General features: G+C 39.5%; 1 long non-coding RNA gene and 3 other non-coding genes across 4 annotated transcripts; all 4 read right to left on the bottom strand.

Moving 5' to 3' along the window:
* Nucleotides 1–1572: 1572 nt before the first annotated feature.
* On the bottom strand, nucleotides 1573–10260 carry LOC140731771 (uncharacterized). Its single transcript, XR_012099913.1, has 9 exons — nucleotides 9881–10260; nucleotides 7555–7648; nucleotides 7225–7282; nucleotides 6645–6694; nucleotides 4323–4386; nucleotides 3752–3775; nucleotides 3242–3290; nucleotides 2321–2399; nucleotides 1573–1786 (listed from the first exon to the last, which is right to left on the bottom strand). It is a non-coding gene; the product is annotated as an uncharacterized lncRNA (long non-coding RNA).
* On the bottom strand, nucleotides 3360–3496 carry LOC140732580 (small nucleolar RNA SNORA8). Its single transcript, XR_012100104.1, has one exon. It is a non-coding gene; the product is annotated as a small nucleolar RNA SNORA8 (small nucleolar RNA).
* Nucleotides 4495–4629, bottom strand: LOC140732583 (small nucleolar RNA SNORA18). Its single transcript, XR_012100107.1, has one exon. It is a non-coding gene; the product is annotated as a small nucleolar RNA SNORA18 (small nucleolar RNA).
* On the bottom strand, nucleotides 7393–7518 carry LOC140732584 (small nucleolar RNA SNORA40). The gene has a single exon (XR_012100108.1). It is a non-coding gene; the product is annotated as a small nucleolar RNA SNORA40 (small nucleolar RNA).
* Nucleotides 10261–18778: the final 8518 nt, after the last annotated feature.

Below are 18778 nucleotides of genomic sequence, written 5' to 3' on the forward strand. Positions count from 1 at the left end.
GAAATATGGTTTAAATGCACTTACAGCCCACCTCCTCATTAATCGAGCGCTAGGCCCAATTCCTTCGCCTTTCCTATTCTCACACCTTACACATTGTGCTTCTACCTTTGGCTGTTTGCTCCTCAGATCCACTTTTTGACTGTCCCAAAATCCTATCATTAGAAAAAAAATCTTTGATATATCAAAATAGCCCATGAAAAAGACCTATTAAGAATGATTCAGCACATCTTATTTGTATGCAGTTACTGCAGAAGCATTATTTTGGTGGTTTAGAACTATTTTTGAACCACTTGGAACAATTTTTTTTGGCAATAACTTGTTAGCTGGTTCCATAGGTGCCCTTGTTTTAAGAACCAACATGGGAAAATGCTTGATAGGACAATGTACACGACAGCTATTTCTGGATCTGATTCTACATCCTTTGTTTAAAAAAAATGGCAGTGTACAAAGTTTGTACAAGTAAATTGCTCGTTACCAAACAGGCAATTCTCCATCTAAACCATTGAAGGACAGCTACTGCCCTCCAATGGCACATTTCACTGTTGCACTCAATACAGGATTACCCAAAGTGATAAATCTGCACATTCTGATTTAGTTTTATTACAAATGCAGTGACATTTAACATTCAAGTCTTTGCATAAAACAATTAACGTATATGGTAATTAAATTCAGCCAACAATTTTATGATTGACCTTACTTCTAGATTTGTCTATGTTTTGGCATTCATACTCCCAACCCAAAAATCAGTTCAAGATGTTATCTTTCAGTAGACTGCTTCAGATCTGTGTTAACACAATTAGCACACTGAAAAGAAATTTAGTTCTCTGTATTAAATGGTGAAAGCACAACCACCTTCATGTAATTGTTAATCATTCAAGATACACTTCATTTAAAGTGCAATAGGACATAAATTCATAATCAAAATCATGTTTAATATCACATTGTGAAGTGTTTATTAAATAAGTAGTGCAAAAGCATAATGTAGTGACAGAGTTCATGGTTTTAATGTCCATTCAGAAAGCTGATGGCTGAGGGGGAAAAAAAAACTTCTTGAATTACCTTCAGGTTTCTGTACTTCCTTCCTGATTAACAAGAGGGCATATCCTGGGTGGGTGGTGGAGATCCTTAATGATGGACGCAGCCTTTGAGGTGCCAATGCTTGAATATGTCTTGGCTACTAGCCTAATGCCCATGATGGAGCTGATCAACTTATTTTAACAACTTTCTGCCGTTTACTATGCTCTTGTGCAGAAGCACTCCCCCATATCAAACAGTGATGCAACCAGTCAGAATGCTCTCCATAGTACATCAGTGTTCTAAAAAACTAGTTTAGCCCAGTATATATTTTCCTGTTACACATCCTCACAATCCCAGATGTTCCAAAAAAATCTGTCCTATATGGTCCATCCCTCAATCTGCAGGTTGGCTTGCAAAGATAGTCATTGTAGGTTATTAGGTTAACAATGCCATTCAATAAACAATTTTAACACCGTGGACTTACGTGACATTTATATAAATGCACATAATAATTTTGTTTAGGTCTCATTTACAAAATCAAAATGCTACAAGCAGTTCAGGCAAGTAATTCTTTTATTCTTGTTTGATTTGTCAGAATTATAAACTATACCTTCACATAAAATTGAGCTATGTAAACAAGGTTTTCACTTTTAATGCTTTCTTTGAATGATCTACCAATTTAACCACAACTTTCAGATGTAGAGTGATTAACCTCTGAAACAACGAGTCCAAAGTTCATTGTACCAATCTTCTGGCTTTGTATGTGACCCTAAAAGCAATAAAGTAAAATAATTTAGACATTTCTGGCCAAGTTTATGGAGAGAAGAAATTTGCCCATTTACTAATTGTTTTAGTCATAACATAGCAATACTGAAGTCAGTGCATGTTAAAATGAAAGTTTCTTTGATAGACAGTAGCTTTTGCCTAACAGTAGTAAAGGTTTTGACTGTAACCAAACAGAACAAGTACAGCCAGGCAGATTAAGTGGATGACCCACCCCTCCAAAGCTTTAGAAATGACATTTAAGTGGTTGATGTTACCATTGCTTGTAACTGAAATTTTAGTGCTTCATATGTAACCCCAGACACTGAAGACATCTGTGTATCCTGCGAGCATAGACTGCAAAACACAAGTCTGCAGTAACTAAACACAGGATTATACTATTTGGTCATTGCGTTGAGAGTTAGTGGATTTTTGCCCAAAAACTCCCCTTGAAATGACCCAAGATCAAACCGCTAGCTTAATAAACTGCTTCCCTTTAATTCTTTAAGAGTATCCAAAAGCTATTGTAGAAGATAATTACCTTGTTTCTTTAAAAAGTAGGGAAATATCCCAAGCATTATTCATCATCTTGAAATCTTCCACTCAGGTCGCAACTTCAACTGCAAGCAGCCCAAAGTGAAGTAATGCATATTAAAAACAATTTCCCAGAACTGATTATACATGTAGTTCCACACCCTCGCACAAACCTGTTCCTATACATTTCACAGTCAGCAGTAGGCTGAGAGTCATCAAAATCTTTACCCAAGTAGTTGTAGCAAGGTACAAAAGTTAAAGTAAAGTGGTATTGAAAGGTGGCAGTAAATGTTCCCAACCAATTGCCTTACAAAGAACAACCAGTTGGGATGGCTTTACTTTATGGTCATCTCCACAGCAGAACAGAAACTGTATTTCTGATAGCCTTGGTAAGTGACCAGCAAAATACTTTACCAACCAAATCAAAATATTTAACTTGAGTAACAGCCTAAGTCAGGAACTTCCATGAACAAATTTTACACTTCCCTAAAATATTTAAATTGTTAGGGATCATTCTAGTTATGATATAAATGGCACAATAATGGATCAACTAAAAACTAGAAGCAATCTTCAGGAAATAAAACCTGTATACAATTTATCTTCCAAGTGATGCTTGGTAGCTTGTGAAACTAATCACTGGGTGTGGGACATTGAAAAAGCAATCTGCTGTCTTCCTGTTAGTACATTGATAAAGGTGTATTCCTGTCATCAGGACAGATCTGTTTTGCCAATAAAGTTTACCTATCAAAGTGTTAAAAGTGACCATAACAATTAAAACTGTAGTTAATCATTGACTGTTACTTTATGCTAGGTATAAAACATCATGTTGGGAGAATAATTCTCTTTGATCCTCCTGGAAGTTTGTTGTGTGAGTAAACAAGCTGTTTCCAGTTACAGCTTCCGTTTTAATTAGTCACAATACACTCACCTTAAAAGAATGCAGTGATCATTTCTGTTGATGCACAATATTCAAATACCTATAAAGAATATTATTGGGTCAGCCAAATACTTCCAAAATACAAGTTGATAGGCTTAAAAATAGTGGCTTATGTATCAACCAGAAATACCAGGTCAACAAACATATTGAGCATGTCAACCAACGATGCCAAGTGGTGAATTACTGTAGCACTGCTTTATGAACAGCCCAACAGAAAGTACTGCTGGGTGCAGATACAACAATGCAATCTAACAAAAATAATTTAAAAATTTATATTAAAACCCAAGGCATGCAAACATTAAATTCCAAATACAAGTTGCATCAATATTAGAATGTTGCTTTTTAACTTGGTCACCACATTTAATATTAAATATACCTGTATTTTTCCCCAGTTTCATTATGAGCAAAAAAAAACCCAGAGCTATAATGCTTTAGGAGATGGACTCTGACTGAACACCATAACCACTTTATTCATTCTAGCTTCAAGAAAAAAAAACTTACCTTAAGACAGGAAGCGATCCCAACCTTTAAAGAATAAAAGATCATATTAGATATGACATACTCAAATTAAAATGCCAGAACTCAGAAAAACTACTGTCAACTACAGTTCTGTTCAGAACGTTAAAATATGCACACTGTCTTTCACACAGCAGTTGAACAGAAAAATCATCACAACAGAACCAGTCTTTCACAAACCCAGGAATTACACAAGCTAATGAACACGAGTCAATCCATCTGGCTAGAAGTTGCCAAATATGTTTTTTTTTAAAAATCAGAAATGGCACTAAAATTACTATTATTTTTGATACTGGCAGGATCCTGCAGGAAAGGTCAGCAGGATTCTCCCCACCCCCACCCAAAAAATCAGCCTACATTAGACAAGAGCTTTTAACAGGGGTTGTCTATGAATGGGGGTTCTAATGCTCACGGCTCTGCCAATAGAACATTGAATGCTGCAGGCCAGTAAGGTAGCCCAGGCTTGCTTGTTTGGCTGAAAAACTGAACAAGCTATAGGCAAGAGAAAGAATCCAAATGGATTTGATATTTCTAGAGCATGGCTTCAAACTCTTACCTGAATACAACATGTTCAGAAGCGTATTCTTACGCCAGAGACTTGAACTGACATGAATTCAAACCTTAAAAACAAATACAATATGTAAATCTTCATTTGTTTTTGAGATTACTACATCCTTCTGAATTACCAATAAATCTTAGCCTACTTTGACCAATTTTCATGGTCAAACTTATGTTTTGTAGCTTAATCCCAAAGGGCTCACAGCAGTAGTCCAGTGGGTAAAGCGAACACTACAAGTTTATTCTTTGAGGCATTTCCAACAACACAGATCTACTGTAAAGAAACAGTTGGGATAGGCCTCATTTTCAGTAAGTGCCACTTAATTTTAAGACCTTAAGAGATCAGAGCACAATTAGGTAATTTGGCCCATTAAGCCTGCTCATGGTTGACAAAAGGCGAGAGCGTTCATTTCTTACCTAAGTGCATGACCATACACTTCCTGACACTATATTCCACCTGCAATTTCTTCACCCATTCTCCTGTCCTTCTGTAGCCTACTTCAACACTACCTGCCCTCCCTCACCTATTGTCTGCAAGCATACCAACAAAGCTATCAATTCCATCATCCAAATCCAGAAATTACAGCCAGTGCTGCTGTCATCGCCGCTGGTATCCCCTTCCAATCAATTTTGCCTGCTCCTTTCTCATACATCTAATTCCCTTTACTCCACTGTAATACTGGTACTAATTTTAGCCTTTTCTCAGATTTAAAGGTTCTTTTACCTTAAAATCCGTCATCAATTTTGGTTCATTGCACAGCACCCAATTCAGAACAATTGATCCCTCAATGGGCTCAACCAAGAGCTCTTCCAAAAAGACATCTCATTGGCATTAGGAAGTCCTCTTCCTGGAATCCAGCACCAACTTTATTTTTCCAAAATCTACCTGCATACTGAAATCTCCCATGTCTACTGTAACATTGCCGTTTTGGCAATTTTGTATCACATTGATACAAAATGAGACTTCTATATCCTGTGTAATAATTTTGTACTAAGCACACAGCCCTAAAGAGACACAAATCAGCAGGAAGGTTGAGCGGAGGAATGGCAGACAGAATTCAATTTGGGCAAGCAAGGTAATGTCTGTTGTTTTGTTATGCAATAGTGGCCAGAAATAGGCCAGTATTGGAAATGGGACAAAGTCAGGAAAATCTAGGATAAAGCCAGGCATCTCAGTCAGCAAGGACAAGTCTACTTGCAAATTGATTTTCATGTAGATAATGAACAACCTTCCAATTGCTCATCAGAAGCAATAATGTTCCTACAATTTCTCAAGACACTATCATTAATATCCAACTACACAACTGGAAGCACAAATGGATCAATTCAACTGTGTACTTGACTATTTATTAATTGCTGCAAGTTTTCTTCTATTACGATTTGTCAATAATGACCTGCACTTCAGTTTTTGCCGATCATGAATATAAAATTGACACTGCTTTTTCATCCCAGTGATATCATACTAACCCCAAAGCCCTATTCTATTAGTTGACCTCACAGACCTGCAGGTTTAGTGCCCTTACATTGATCTTCATAATGGCCTTCGTAACAAGGGGAGTTGAGTATAGGAGCAAAAAGGTCCTTCTGCAGTTGTACAGGGCCATGGTGAGACCACACCTGGAGTAGTGTGTTCAGTTTTGGTCTCCAAATTTGAGGAAGGACATTCTTGCTATTGAGGGAGTGCAGTGTAGGTTCACGAGGTTAATTCCTGGGATGGCGGGACAGTCATATGTTGAAAGATTGGAGCGACTGGGCTTGTATACACTGGAAGTTAGAAGGATGAGAGGGGATCTGATCGAAACATAAGATTATTATGGGATTGGACACACTAGATAGAGGCAGGAAACATGTTCCTGATGTTGGGAGAGTCCAGAACCAGAGGCCACAGTTTAGAACAGAGTTGAGGAAAAATTCTTCCACCCAGAGTTGTGTATCTACAGAATGCTCTGCCTCAGAATGCAGTGAAGGCCAATTCTCTGGATGCATTCAAGAGAGAGTTAGATAGAGCTCTTATAGATAGCGGAGTCAAGGGATATGGGGAGAGGGCAGGAACGGGGTGTATGATCAGCCATGATCACAGTGAATGGCGGTGCTGGCTTAAAGGGCCAAATGGCCTACTCCTGCACCTGTTGTCTATTGATGCATTTTTACCCAAACATCAACACTTCTCTTCTATTTTATAATTCATTACTTTACCAGATTGCGGTGAAATCTGGATTTAGCAAATATCCGTATGGTGCTACAGAATACACTTTACATGCCACCAAGACACCGTTACCATTATACTCCAGCAGTTTAAGTTTAGATTAATTGGAGATACCTCAGTAGTTAGGGTGACTTCAGAATCCATTCCAGGTGGTGTGATCCCATCTAGGGGAATCCAACAAGAAAACATTCAGAAACTATTTTGGCAGAGGTAATCTCAACTAATATATTTATTTTGCATCAAAGAACTAGCAGAACATAGTTTGTGACATGTTCAGAATGGCCTAATCATTCACTGTCAATCAGAGCAGTTGAACATTTTGGCACTCATCACAACTTAATAGCAGAGGGGAAGAGTGATGAATGAAAACAGAATTCAAATTACTGCAATTCAAAGATCCATTTTAACACAAGTAACAGATTCAGGGAAACCTGAATTGTAAAGCGAGCTCGCAATTAGTGAGCTTCTTACTAACAGTTTAGAAAACTTGTAGAATTAAAGGAACTTTGCAAATTTAGAATGCAAACTGAGTTTTTGAAGCAAGTTTTTAAATTTGCCGAAATATTAGGAACATAGTGTATTTGCATTGAAATCATCCAAAATCTTCCATTTTTAAAAAGAATCACCAATTTAGCCACTTTCACTTAAAACTAGAATTCCGATGTTAACTTCTATGTACTGTAGTAAAAATTACCATGTAGTCACACCACCGCTCTGCAGGTCTTCTTTTGTAAAAGGCGGCCATTGTCCATCTTTAGATAAAACAAGAAATAAACAATTAACTTTCCTGCACCATTTGTACGAATGCCTCAAATGCAACATTTTATATTAATTTGGCAATATATTGAGAAAAACAAAGAAATATGTTCTTTCTTGTCAGTAACACAACTGGCAAGGTATAACCAGATGTGGGTTGCAAAGAAAGATTACTTTCAGCACTCCGTTCTAGATTTATCTATTAACAAGACAAAACTCTGAACTGCATGCTAGTCTCCAGATTTTATCTTAATATACCATTTCTCACCTGTATATTACATATTCTGAAACTTCCGACAATTGATCTTGATTCCAGCATTCTAGTCCAACAATTTCACTTTGATTTATTGAACAAGATACACCTGCAGCAGGAAGATTCAGAATTATTAATTTCACATGTAAGCACACCCCATCATGTCTAATCACAACACTTTGTGATTAGATTAGGTAGGTTTCTTTTTAATCTGCAAAATCCTCAAATGGAAGTAACATTTACAAGAAAATCTGCACATGCCTGTCGAGTTCCCCGAGAATTTTGTGTTGCTTGGATTTAACAGTTATTTTGTCATAGACTGGGCAAAATGGAAGCAAAACTATTAAAATTCCACAAACAATAGCAATGTAAATTTCATGGTTTCTGAAGCAGAATCCCCTCTATACGAGAGGAGGTATTACCAGAGTACCTTAAAGGCAATGCACTGCATTAAATTTAGAGGTTCATCAGCAAACTAACAATTTTTCAGTTAAAAGAAAATCAAAACTATAAAAATATTTAGGTGAAGCAGCTATGTGCAAAGAAAGCCAATTAATGTTTCATATCAATTATTCAGAATAACCAGGAATGGTAAAGTAGCTTGGTACTGAGAAGTTCTGAATTGGGGATATCTGATAAGGTTGGTCGGTTCCATCTGATGGGAATAATGATTTTTGGCTATGTATACATCTCTAGAGTTAGAAAATATGTGATAGCATTGCACCAGTTGTAGCTTTATGTGTGCTATCATGCATTTTATAACACTACCCTAAAATAAGCATTTCTGAAAAGTGGCCAATATAAAGTACAACATATATATTCAACCTAGTGGTATTTTGTCATCAGTGATTCTCAACATTGAAATATCACAATGATAGCAGAGTTCAAGCACTTTTCATCAAATGTTATAAAGTTCTACATTGAAAATTATGTCATTGGTGGCACTTGCAGAAGTGCCCAATTTCAGTAGAGGAAATCATTTCATTTTTAGAAAAATATTTGTCTACTGTTTATTTTGGCAAAGTCAATAAAAACCTTAGGACACATATAATCACATGTATCTGTAGAGAATATATTCAGGAATTCAAATAATGTAAATGCCTCCAGTTTGTCCATCAGTTCTGGGGAGAGGTCCCATTCCTGACCCAAGAACGTGATGAAGTCTGATCTATGATCTTGTGGAAACTGGTTGCCTTGGCCCTCCAAACTTTTCAGTTCCCTCTGTAGTTTGATTTTCCAAGACAACTTCCCTTAATGATACACTTTCAAGAACCATTAACAATTTTCCTTTGTCATCTGGAAATATATCTACTTTATTGCCCAGCTCAGATTCCTACGAACGTGCTTCCTTGTAGAATCTTGCAGGAGTGTAACTCCACCTGATAGCATGAAAGATTCAAGTTTCATGACCAAAGAAGTGACTTGTACAATCATCTTGCTGGGAATGATATCAGTTCTGATATACTTAAAAAGGTCTTTATAGACTTCCCTTTCAATCCTTTTATACAGTTCATCACCATCTGTTTCATCATAATTCTCTTTGTACTCGGGTTCCTTTTTCTTGATTCTGGTATGAACAGGTATTCCCACCAGCTTCATCAGTAATGCTTTCCTTTCCAGTCTCCAAGTCTGTCTTCATGAAGAGGCTCTGGCATTTTCAGTGATAGATTCTTGGGACTTTTTTTTCTCCAAGTTCTTTAGCAACGTCTAAAATAGGGGCATAGTTTCTCACTGTGGCTGCTTCAAGTAATGTTTTCCAGGATTCAAAGTCTTGATGACTAACTAAATGGTTGTCATCTTTTATTGTCCTGATGAAGGGTCTTGGCCCGAAACATTGACAGTGCTTCTCCTTATAGATGCTGCCTGGCCTGCTATGTTCCACCAGCATTTTGTGTGTTGTTTGAATTTCCAGCATCTGTAGATTTCCTTGTGTTTGATCTTCTTTTAATGTTTTCTGGTGTTTGATACAGGTTTCCCCCCACTATCTGAAGGAAGAGTGTTCCTATGAAACCTTTCGTAAGCCAGAATGTCATAAAGTGAATAAGCGATTACCGTTTATTTATTATATAAAGGGGAAAATATAAGCGTTCCCAGACCCAAAAAATAACCTACAAAAATCATGCCAAGTAACACAAAACCTAAAATAACAGTAACATCTCGTAAAAGCAGGAATGGTATGATAAATACACAGCCTAAAGTAGAAATACTTTTCTGCAATCATTGCAGCACTGTCTAGTGTAGCAAAAATCTCACTCCAGTAACCTTTAAGCTATTGAAGCTGCCAAATCATACCAAATAACACAAAAAAATAGCCTATATAAAGTAGAAATAATGTATGTACCGGAATTGAGAAGACAGTGAGCACACTGCTGATGGTGTCCTTATTTCGTTGACCACGATCAAAACGCTTATTTACGTGCAGTTTTACCTAAGCGTTAGACGCACAAAATAAATTGAGATGAAGCACAGGTGCTCACAGGCACTAGTTTAAGCAATGGCAGCTTGATGCTGAATGCAGTTCTGGGGGAGGAGCTTGGCTGCTCAGAGCGCGCACTGCCTTTTCTTGTAAAAGTGCAAACAGGTAACTTTCGTAAAAGCAAATGTTCGGAAAACGGGCTACTTGTACACTGCTTCTTAATAAGATTCTTTGCGCTTATGGCTCTCCATTCTGAAGCAAAGTGATTCAGCTATTCCAGATCTGAATCTACTCTTCTCATCCTGTTGTGCAGCCACCACCACCACAGTACCTGAAACAGAAAGAGAAAAAAAATCACATTAACATTGCTGGTGAAAAAAAGCACCTGCTGCAAAGGTGATATAAATGTAGCTATACAAGATACAAATGTGAAACAGAACATGAAAACAGAAGTACATCTTATGTAATGTATAATTTAGACAAGGGAATTAATGCAGCATCTCCAAGTTTGCGGATGACATGAAGCTGGGTGGCGGTGTCAGCTGTGAGGAGGATGCAGGGTGACTTGGATAGATTAGGTGAGTGGGCAAATTCATGGCAGATGCAATTTAATGTGGATAAATGCGAGGTTATCCACTTTGGTTGCAACAACAGGAAAACAGATTATCTGAATGGTGGCTGATTAGGAAAAGGGGAGGTGCAACGAGACCTGGGTGTCATTGTACACGTCATTGAAGGTGGGCATGCAGGTACAACAGGCGGTGAAAAAGGCAAATGGTATGTTGGCATTCATAGCAAAAGGATTTGAGTACAGGAGCAGGGAGGTTCTACTGCAGTTGTACAAGGCCTTGGTGAGACTGCACCTAGAATATTGTGTGCAGTTTTGGTCCCCGAGTTGGAGGAAAGACATTCTTGCCAGAGGGAGTACAAAGAAGTTCACCAGATTGATTCCTGGGATGGCAGGACTTTCATATGAATAAAAACTGGATCGACTAGGCTTGTACTCACTGGAATTTAGAAGATTGGGGGGGGGGGGGATCTTATTGATATGTATACAAATTCTAAAGGGATTGGACAGGCTAGATGCAGGAAAATTGTTTCCGATGTTGGGGAAGTCCAGAATGAGGGGTCACAGTTTAAGGATAAAGGGGAAGCCTTTTAGGACCGAGATGAGGAAAAACTTCTTCAAAGAGTGGTGAATCTCTGGAATTCCCTGCCACAGTAAACAGTTGAGGCCGGTTCATTGGCTATATTTAAGAGGGAGTTACATAAGGCCTTTGTGGCTAAAGGGATCGGGCGGGGGGGGGGGGGGGGGATGGAAAGAAAGCAGGTACAGGGTTCTGAGTTGGATGATCAGCCATGATCATACTGAATGGCGGTGCAGGCTCGAAGGGCCAAATGGCCTACGCCTGCATCTATTTTCTATGTAGTCACCGTGTGTCACTACCAGTAATAGATAACATTTGTCGAGATGCCAATTTTAACAACTTTTCTGAGAAACAGATAGTCTGAGCTATATTCTCACGAATTTTCAAAGTGTCAATAATAACAGAACCATCAGTTTGAAGTAGAATGCTTTATTCTGTGCTATGTATAATTTTGAAGTGTGTTTTAGCATGGGATTATAAATCGAGTGATAACACACTGAAAGCTACCACCGTGGCAATGCTATCACATATTTTCTAGCACTAGGGGTGTATACGTTGCCAAAAATCACTAAGAATTATTCACCCCAGATGGTACTGGTGGCCCAAATTTGGGGTCCTGGCTCACAGACTACAAGTTCTTGACTTGAATGATGAACAGGTTTCCATACACTGTACCTGTTGACCATTTCCAGCATCAAGATGCGAACATCACATAATGCAATCTTTAAATATTTGACCACAGGTCATACATCCCTGCATGTAGGCAAGGAGGGCCGTTCACATATAGGAACATTTTGATGTGCAACTTTAGTTGTCAGATCAGTATTATCAACAAAATTGCTTATTCATATTAGATTAACATGTGGTAGTGATACAATGACAAGAACAGAACTGCACAAATATTGAACCACACATCTGCAATTCTAGCAACAAACTCAGCGACAGCTGTGTTGTAAGGTGAGCCTACAAAGAATGAGTTTCTAACAATATAAAAACATCAGAAAATTAAAATAACTGCAGATTAGATTGCAAACTTGATTATGATGCCATGTAAATTAATGGATTTTAATTTGCCAATCCATTAGAAATTTATACCATTTGCATTGTAATCATCCAAAACTTTAGCCCCTGCTTTTAGTACCTTTCAGATCACAAAACTAGAATTCAGGGAAGAAGGGCTGCAGTGGTAATAGAATAACCGAGTTAGAATTAAGAACGCAAGTGGATTCCGGTTAACTGAGCCATTGGCTAATCGGGGCAGCTGCTTATTTGGGACAGATTTGCCTAAGTTTCCAACGTGCGTTCAAAGAACTGATTTATGTCACTGATGGATGGCGAGAAGCAAGCAGTTTTGCTCAAATTCGGTATTGTTTTGCTCATGTTTCAAGCATTCAGGCTTAAGTGATGCCAGAAACAGGCGGGAATGAAAATAAAAAGATTTCACTACTTCACTGTAGAAGAGAATCTGATACAAAAGGTAATCAAGTATTTCAGCAAGCAAAATTTTTTTTTTAAGTTGAAAGGAAAAACTGAAGATGCTGGAAAACTGAAAGATGGTGGGAACTCAGGTTAGGCAGCGTACGAGTTGTTTCGCTTGTTGGCCTTTGGCAAGATTCTTTAAAGCCAGAAATAAGAAACTACAGACGTTGGAATTGGGAGCATCAACCTACTAGAGGAATTCAAGCAGCAACTATAATACCTGACTAATACCTTCCTCCCACAGATTCTGCTCGACTCGCTCAGTTCCCCCGCAGGTAACTTGCTACTTAAAGCTAGGCCACACGATCTGTATCCATTTTTAGATTTACGTTCTTGCAACCTTTCGTTAACATGCGGGTGCGCTGTTAAACAGTTCGAGTCATGCACAAGGAAAATAAGCCAGGAACCCGACACGTGTAACAGGCCTCATTATCATCGATACAACGGACAACCTGCAGGGATGAAAGCAGAGCCTGTGTTGCTTTGGCCGCGGCCCGGGGGAAGCGAGTCCGAGAGTAAGCACCAACCCCCTCCAACGAGGACGGGTCCGCGGCCCGGTCCGAGATCTGCCGCAGGAAGAGGCCTCCCGTGCCCCCGGCCACTACACGAGGGCCCGGGAGAACGGAACGAGACAGACACTCACCTACCTCCAACTCCCACCGCTGCGCCAACTGAGGGCGAACGGAGGCGGGCGCGCCCTTTTATACCCACACGGCAGCGCCCGCACTAACCCCCACCAACTTGAGTGATCTGACCCTAACTATTTCCCCCACTCCACCTCCTCACACCCCCCCCGGCTCAATCACGACTAGCACACTTCATTATTGCAATTAGTTATTATTTTTATTCAGAAGACCCATGAGGCTTCGCGCCACAATCCAGCGCAGGCGCAGTCGGCATTCGGGTGGGGAGGCGGGAGATTGGAATTCTGCGGGTCAGCCAGCATCTATGGAGAGGATGTTGTCCGACCTGCTGAGTTCATCCATCTCGATTTGACCACAGCATCTGCAGTGTACTTTGTGTTTATCGATGGAGAGGAATAAGCAGTCGACATTTCGGGACGACCAGAATCTTTTTTGTTTCTGGTTGGGGCTAACCGCCTGGGGCAGGTTTTCAATTATTTAGAGCACATACTTGCCTCCAATCGCCTTAAAATTATGCCCTCTCGGATTAGCCATTTCTGCCCTGGGGAAAAGTCTCTGGCTGTCCATTCTATCCATCTATGCCACTTATTATCTTACACACCTCTATTAAGTCACCACACACCTTCCTTTGCCGCAGGGCGAAAACTCACAGAACCATTCCTTCTAAGACATGCTGTCTAATCCAGGCAGCATTCTGGTAAATCTCTGCATCCTCACTGAAGCTTCCCCATTCTTTCCATCTTTCATTCATTTATCGATAGTTCTTTATAATCACTAACCCGTAACTATCAGTCAAACTAGCCCTATTTATAGAAGATCTAGAAAGGCAGAAGATTGGGACTGGAAGGGAAAAAAAAAGGATCAGCCATGATGAAATGGCGGAGCAGACTCAATGGGCCAAATGGCTTAATTCTGCTCCTATATATAATGGCCTAAATAGCCACTAACTTAAAAAATAACCATGGCAGATCTTTAAAAATATGATTGAAGGTGAAAGGTTTCCATTTTATCTTATAAGTCAGGCCACCCAGTATCCAAAATTCATGCCCAATGTGAATAATTATGATTTAAGATGACAGTGTATTTCATAAAAATATCTGGCTAACACTGGAATAACATGAGTATTTACTGTATTTGTGTACTATTGCCATTACAGTTTTTGAGCCAAAATACTGTAGGAAATGCTGTCACTGATTGAAATATGATAACAAAAACAGTGGATTGCAACACAAAAGTACGAAGGCACTTGGTTAGGTAGCATCTATGCAAGGAAAAGGTTCAAAGGTCAAATTTAATGTCAGAGAAATGTATACAACATGCAAAACCCCATTTCCAGAAAAGTTGGGATATTTTCCAAAATACAATAAAAACAAAAATCTGTGATATGTTAATTCACGTGAACCCTTATTTAACTGACAAAAGTACAAAGAAAAGATTTTCAATAGTTTTACTGACCAACTTAATTGTATTTTGTAAATATACACAAATTTAGAATTCGATGGCTGCAACACACTCAACAAAAGTTGGGACAGAGGCATGTTTACATCACCTTTCCTTCTAATAACACTTTTTAATTGTTTTGGAACTGAGGATACTAATTGTAGTAGATTTGCAATTGGAAATTTTGTCCATTCTTGCTTTATATAAGACTTCAGCTGCTCAACAGTCCATGGTCTCCGTTGTCTGATTCTCCTCTTCATGATGCGCCATACATTTTCAATAGGAGATAGAACTGGGCTGGCAGCAGGCCAGTCAAGCACACGCACTCTGTGTCTACAAAGCCATACTGTTGTAGCCCATGCAGAATGTGGTCAGGCATTGTCCTGCTGAAATAAGCATGGACGTCCCGGAAAGAGACATCGCCTTGAAGGCAACATATGTCTAAAATCCTAATATACGCCTCAGAGTCAATGGTACCTTCACATACATGCAACTCACCCATGCCGTGGGCACGGATGCACCCCCATACCATCACAGATGCTGGCTTTTGTACCTTTCGCTGATAACAATCAGGATGGTCGTTTTCATCTTTGGCACGGAGAACTCGATGCCTGTTTTTTCCGAAAACTAGCTGAAATGTGGACTCATCTGACCACAGCACACGGTTCCACAGTCTTTTGGTCCATCTGAGATGAGCTCGGGCCCAGAGAACTCACCAGCGTTTCTGCATAGAGTTGATGTATGGCTTCCTCCTTGCGTAATACAGTTTCAAGTTGCATTTCTGGATGCAGCGATGGACTGTGTTAAGTGACAATGGTTTTCCGAAGTACTCCCGAGCCCAGGTGGCTATAATTGTCACAGTAGCATGATGGTTTCTTAGGCAGTGCCGCCTGAGGGCTTGAAGATCACACGCATTCAACAGTGGTTTCCAACCTTGCCCTTTACGCACTGAGATGTCTCTGAATCTTTTCACAATATTATGTACTGTAGATGTTGAAAGACCTAAATTCTCTGCAATCTTGCGTTGGGAAATGTTCCTTTTGAACTAACAATTCTCTCACGAATTTTGGCACAAAGGGGTGAGCCACGACCCATCCTTGCTTGCAAAGACTGAGCCTTTGATGGACGCTACTTTTATACCCAGTCATGATACCTCACCTGCTACCAATTAGCCTGCTTAAAGTGGAGTCTTCCAAACCGGTGTTACTTGAATATTCTGTGCACTTTTCAATCTTATTTTAACTCTGACCCAACTTTTGTTGAGTGTGTTGCAGCCATCAAATTCTAAATTTGTGTATATTTACAAAATACAATTAAGTTGGTCAGTAAAACTATTGAAAATCTTTTCATTGTACTTTTGTCAGTTAAATAAGGGTTCACGTGAATTAACATATCACAGATTTTTGTTTTTATTGCATTTTGGAAAATATCCCAACTTTTCTGGAAATGAGGTTTGTACATCCTAACCATCCTGAGGAAGGGTCTCAGCCCGAAACGTCGACAGTGCTTCTCCTTATAGATGCTGCCTGGCCTGCTGTGTTCCACCAGCATTTTGTGTGTGTTGTACATCCCGAAATGCTTTTTCTTCGCAACCATCCACGAAAACAGAGAAGTGCCCCAAAGAATGAACGACAGTTAAACATGAGAGATCCAAAGCTCCCCCTCCCGCGCGTAAGTGGCAGCAAGCAATGACCCCCCCCCTTCCCCTCCACTGGCAAAAAAAAGCGCATCGGTGCCGCAACCGAGCCCAAGCGTGAGCAAAGACACAGACCAAAGCTACCCCAAAGGTCTTGCATTTCATTCCAACATTCGACAATCCACAGGCTCTCTCTCCCTGGTAAGGGAGAGGGAGGTCTCCGCCATTTTCACAGCAAGTGGGAGACGTAACAACAACCGCTTGGTTTACGATGTTAAAAGTCCATTTCGTCGCTTTCTCGACAGCTAATATTTCAGGTTGAAATTCTCTATTTCACAATAAAGATATTTCCATTACTTTAATGTGTGAATTAAGGGGGTACTGTGCCTTGTAAAAATCATTTGAAGTTTCCAATCTAACCATTTAGGGACAGACCTAACATTTTGTCCTATTACTTTGATAATCACTATACGTGTTCTATTATCTAAACTTGATATTGCACTTAGTTTATTTTTGCTGTGCTTGAATCTGCGTTTCAGAATCAGGTTTAATATCATTGACATATGAGAATTTTAAACTTTGCTGCAGCAGCAGTATAAGGCAATAAATGATATAGAAAAAACTGAATTACAGTAAGTACAGTAATTTAACTATTATATATACATAAGTAGTGCAAAAACAGAAATTAAAAAAAGTGAGGTAGTGTTCATAAGTTCAATGTCCATTTGGAAATCGGATGGCACAAGTGGAGAAGCCGTTCCAGAATCGCCGTGTGCCCCCCTTCAGGCTTCTGTACTTTCTTCCTGATGGTAACAATGAGAAGACCTCATGTTTTGGGTGGTGGGAGTTGTTAATGATGGATGCCACCTTTCTGAGGCATTGCTCCTTGAAGATATTTGATACTACAGAGGCTAGTAACCATGACGGAGTTGACTAATTTTACAACTCCGCAGCTTGCCTTGATCCTGGCAATTGCTCCCCCCCCCCCCCCCATACCAGATGGTGATGCAGCCAATCAGACTGCTCTCTTGTCCAACTACCTCTGAGGGTGTACAGGAGTGAGATATGCTAACTAGAGGAGTGGTGCCACAGCAACCACCTGACACTCAACGTCAGTAAGACGAAAGAGCTGATTGTGGACTTCAGGAAGGGTAAAATGCAGAAACACATACGAATCCTCAAAGAGGGATCAGAAGTGGAGAGAGTGAACAGTTTCAAGTTCCTGGGTGTCAAGATATCTGAGGATCTTACCTGGTCCCAACATATCGATGCAGTTATAAAAGAGGCAAGAGCAGCTATACTTTATTAGGAGTTTGAAGAGATTTGGCATATCAACAAATACACTCAAAAAAACTTCTATAGTTGTACCGTGGAGAGCGTTCTGACAGGCTGCATCACTGTCTGCTATGGAGGGGCTACTGCACAGGACCAAAAGCAGCTGCAACAGGTTGTAAATCTAGTCAGCACCATCTTGGGTACTTGCCTGCAAAGTACCCAAGACATCTTTAAGGAGCAGTGTCTCAGAAAGGTAGCGTCCATTGTTAAGGACCCCCAGCACCCAGGGCACGCCCTTTTCTCACTGTTACCATCAGGTAGGAGGTACAGAAGTCTGAAGGCACACGCTCAGTGATTCAGGAACAGCTTCTTCCCCCTCTACCATCTGGTTCCTATATGGACATTGAATCTTTGGACAATTCTTTTTTAAAATATACAGTATTCTGTTTTTGCATGTTTTAAAAAATCTATTCACTATGCATAATCAAATTACTTGTTTATCATTATTTTTATTTTATTTATTATCTTTTTCTCTGCTAGATTATGTATTGCATTGAACTGCTGCTGCTAAGTTAACAAATTTCATGTCATATGCCAGTGATAATAAACCTGATTCTGATTCCCTAAACAAATCAATCATGTGCTCACTGGACATCCTAGACAGTCTTGACAACTTTTGTTAACAGTATTTCTTCATTATCCCATCCTCTTCTTCAATGTGAGATGTGTGTTCTCAGTAGAACATACAAATTGAAAAGTGACCAATGATCAATCCTTGCAGGAGATATAGTAGTGTAGGCATAGTAAAATTTATCATTGGAGGTAATTCTCCAGCCATGACTACTAAATAGATAAGAGAAGAATAAATAATGTGTCGTCCCCAACAAGAGAAAATCTGCAGATGCTGGAAATGAAAGCAACACACACAAAATGCTGGAGGAACTCAGCAGGCCAGGCAGCATCTATGTTAGAGTAAACAGTTGATGATTTGGGCCGAGATCCTTCATCAGGAGCTGTGCAGTCACAACTGGAGGCCAGTTGTGAAATGTTGGCAGAGAATGATATAATCATCTGCATCAAGGACTCCAAAAAGTTTGAGAAAGAAAGAGGAGATATAAAAAGACTTTGCCTAAATCACATATAATGATTAAAATGAACTGAAATCTTTAAGTGTATACTTAATTATCCACAATGGTAACTT

The sequence above is a fragment of the Hemitrygon akajei genome, chromosome 8, assembly GCF_048418815.1.
Source record: "Hemitrygon akajei chromosome 8, sHemAka1.3, whole genome shotgun sequence".
Classification (NCBI taxonomy): Eukaryota; Metazoa; Chordata; class Chondrichthyes; order Myliobatiformes; family Dasyatidae; genus Hemitrygon; species Hemitrygon akajei.